The following is a 4,066-nucleotide window of genomic DNA, read 5'->3' on the forward strand; positions in this document are numbered from 1 at the left end:
GGCCTCAGGCCGTGTTTTCACTATCGTAGCAGCGCAGTACGTTATTTTAAGAAATGGGCAATTTCTCCACCCGCGTAATATTTGTCAAATTGCGTTTTAACCATATCGGACTCGGAAAAAAAAAAAAAAAAAAAAAAAAAAAAAAAAGTGCTATGATTGTTTCCGCACTCTCTGATCATACGTTATGTGAGAGGTGACTGTATAGGTGATATATTGGTTCAGCAAATCGTATCAGTTACAGCACTACAATTGGCACTGGGGAAATCCCAAAACTCGGGAGCCAATGAAAACGCCTGCTACGCACAAGCTAATCAGAATCTGTCATGAAAGTGGCTTATCCGTCACGCCAAGAATACTGTAATGCTCTCATTCTCACCCATGGATGTCATAGAGTCAAGGTGCGTCTGTGCGCTCTGCTCTTCTGACCGTGCAGTTGCAAAACCCTAGTGCTTTGACTAGCTCTATGGTGTCCTGTGTTCGTACTACTGTACTGTATTGTATTGTATTCAGAAGCTATGGGCCTGTCTGTGCTCATGTTTTAATGCTCTATCGTGATTCTTAAACTACCTGTGCTGTACTATGTAATGTACAGTACTGTTTATGTGTGAACCCCCAAGTGCTGTTTCTCCCCATCAATGCCAACATTTGGTGAGTACATACAATAGTACAGGGTGACCCAGAAAAACCTCCCACATTTCAAAGGTGAATGAGAAAAAAAAATGGTTAAAGATAATCAAAATATTATTTGCAGACATGAAACTTCATTCAATACAGTTATTATTCATCACGTTTTAAAGATGACATCCTCCAAATGGTGGCCGTCATTGTCTATACACGTTTGGAGGCGATTTCTGAAGGCTGCCATGGCTCGACAGGTCACGTCAGGTGGAACAGCGGCTATCTCCTGCTGAATAGCAACCTTAACGGCTTCAAGAGTTTGGGGTCGATGAGTATACACTCGTGATTTAAGGTAGCCCCACAGAAAAAAATCACAAGGGGCAAGGTCAGGGGAACGGGATGGCCACCCAACATCGCCACGCAATGAGATCACCCGATCCAGAAACACTTCCCTCAGCACTTGCAATTATCTTCGAGCTGTGTGCGCCGTAGTTCCATCTTGCTGAAACCACATATTCATCAACCCCAACTCTTGAAGCCCTTTAGGTTGCTATTCTGCAGGAGATTGCCACTGTTCCACCCGACATGACCCGTCGAGCGATGGCAGCCTTCAGAAATTGCCTCAGAGTGTGTATAGACAATGACGGCCACCATTTGGAGGATGTCATCTTTAAAACATGATGAATAAAAACTAATGAATGAAGTTTCATGTGTGCAAATAATAATTTGATTATCTTCAACCATTTTTTTTTCATTTACCTCTGAAATGTGGGAGTTTTTTCTGGGTCACCCTGTACAATATGTACAGTACTGTATTACTGTACCATATCATTACTGTATTGTTTCTCCATGCATAGTTTTCATCTTTTACTCATGGTTAAGCTTTTTTTTGGACAGATGGCCAAGATGATCAGAATCACAATATCCAGTTCCAAGCTGAATGTTGTGCCCGATATGCAATATCCAGTGTTTCACATTATTCAGTGTTGGGCTTGGCTGAATTACAATGGATAATTGAGTTTACTGTATTTAGGTATTATACAATTAAATATTTTGGTAACACCATGCATTGCCTGATTCTATCTATCTACTGCCACATGCCATAATCCTTTAAGAGATTAAGGGGTGGCCATTTGACTTTGAGTTGTTCTACGGGGAGGGGCACTAACCTTCCACCAACCCACTTGTTGACACGTAGGGAGCACATATGGTTTGGTTATATGGTTACCACCCAGTGTTGTAAATGGTTTCAAGGCTTACAGGAAACCATTTGGCTTGTCACTCAATGTAATGCCACCTGTAAAGGAAAGAAAAGCAATAAGAAGTAACAGAAAAGATGGGAGAAATAGGAAGAGAGGAACACAGGCACAGAAAATGAATGATAAAGGCTAAGGAAGAAGTAGGCAGCACTACATCAAGTGAGCCTGATTCTCACTGTGCTATTTTTTCCACTAGAGCCATTCATTTAACAAATTTTACATTTATTTTAAAAACAATCAACCAGGATTAAGTTTATAACTCATAACCGATACGGTAGCTAATTGATAAATAAACTGATACCGTATGTAAATGTATGACATGGAATCGTCTGGTTGGCAAATACTATAATTTGAACGGGGAATACGCTAGAGCACTATTCTACATTATAATGCAATACTTGACAAACATAATCAGCTCTTATTTGTTAGTTTCACGTTTCTCATATCTTTTAGCTAGGGCTGGAGGTAAATGTACACTCTCCCAAAAGAAGGATCGGCACCGCTGAGTGCGATAGTTGTGAAAATGAGCAACTTCTGCAGACACACACGAGTCTATAAATGTGGTGCCTCAAAACATATACCATCCAGTAAGTGAAACTTGCTGCAAGTCTGAGTTCTAATAATTACAAAATATAATATCTGCACTAATAATTACACAATGCCCCATATATCACAATGCTTCGTCCATGTTTCAGAATGATACGTGCTGTAAGAAAGCAGTTACTTTTTTGAGAGGGTGTACATTTTACTTTAAGCAGTAGAAGGACCTTACCAATTCAATTCCTAATACTCCAGTTTATTTTCTGTATTTTTCTCTTTGGATGGTGGTAAAGTTATTTTCCGTTGACTTTTTTCCTATTGTTGTTATGATTTATGCCACACCAACCAAATAATGGCTGACATACTAAAACTTACTGGAATCTTGGTTATGTTAGGTTAAATTGCTACCAATAGGTTAAGTTTGGTTAAACTGCTACGTTAGGCTGAGTTAGGTTGTATTAAAATATAAGTTTTGGAAAAGGTAGCTTACTAATGGTGACCAGGATGTATGTTGGAGTAAATGTCTGCAATTTCATTCAAGAAACGACTGATTGGATCCTACATTATAAACTGGAAGAAACTGGGAGAATATGAGGCAAAACCCACTCAAAAAAATATATTTTCATTCATTCACTCATTGCCAGACGCCATGTATCCCAAACGGGGTGGTCAAGGGCTTAGAGTTAATTGTTTTACAGGGAGGGGACACTAATCCTCCACCAACCCCACTTGACACGTAGGGATGCCAACAGCATCTGGTGTTCCCAGGCGGTCACCCATCCAAGTACTAACCAGACCCAATGTTGCTTAACTTCGCTGATCGGACGGGAAGCGGTGTACTCAACGTGGTATGGCCATTATTTATGAAATAATATCATATTAAAGTCTTATTTATTATAACGAATACACACATTTACATTCTTATTTCGCATTTCTAGTGTGTCAATGTGATAAAAATAACCTGACCTAACCCAACCCACCCCACTTTACCCTGATATGCATATTTCTTCTGCTCGTCAATCAAATAGCTGGCCACACCTACACCTGACCATGGTAATTGGTAATGTGTCATCAAAACAGTATGCCTATTAATTTTTTGTAATAATCTGGACTTAAACAATAGACAGGATGTAAGAGGATATCTTTGCATATATTTTTTGGCTGGGTTTGCCTCAGATTCTCCAAGTTTCTCTAAAACGTACTACCAAATTGACTGAAATACAGTACTTGATGTGAAATGTTCATTTACCACCCCCAAAATAACCAGGAAAATATAAAAGACTATCTGGAAGAACTGATTTGATAAGGTGCTTCTGCTGCTTAAAGTAAAACATGTTTGCCATGCTAGAATTACTGTTCATTATGATGTGAGAAGAGTGCACTACCCAATTACTCTTGAATCATGAATACATCAGAAGTAGAAAGGGCTTTGAAATTCACGGAAATTTGCAGGAGAATTGACCAACTGAACCATCTGGTTAACATTTACTTGATGGACTCCCCATTTTTGGCAGTTTTCCTCCTCCTCATCTATATGATCTCATTCTCCATGTTTTCAACTGAAACAAGTCATTCTGGCCCCCATTTCTTCTGACCCGTCACTCTGACTGCTAGTTTTACCGGCCCTAGTCACTCCAGCCTCCCATCCA

General features: G+C 39.6%; 1 non-coding gene across 1 annotated transcript; it reads right to left on the reverse strand.

The window, feature by feature from the left end:
* Window positions 1-3,160: 3,160 nt before the first annotated feature.
* Window positions 3,161-3,279, reverse strand: LOC145393946 (5S ribosomal RNA). The gene has a single exon (XR_013896297.1). It is a non-coding gene; the product is annotated as a 5S ribosomal RNA (ribosomal RNA).
* Between the last annotated feature and the right edge of the window lie 787 nt (window positions 3,280-4,066).

Source organism: Coenobita brevimanus, chromosome 25 (assembly GCF_032717465.1).
Source record: "Coenobita brevimanus isolate Jiangsu-jjx chromosome 25, ASM3271746v2, whole genome shotgun sequence".
Lineage (NCBI taxonomy): Eukaryota > Metazoa > Arthropoda > Malacostraca > Decapoda > Coenobitidae > Coenobita > Coenobita brevimanus.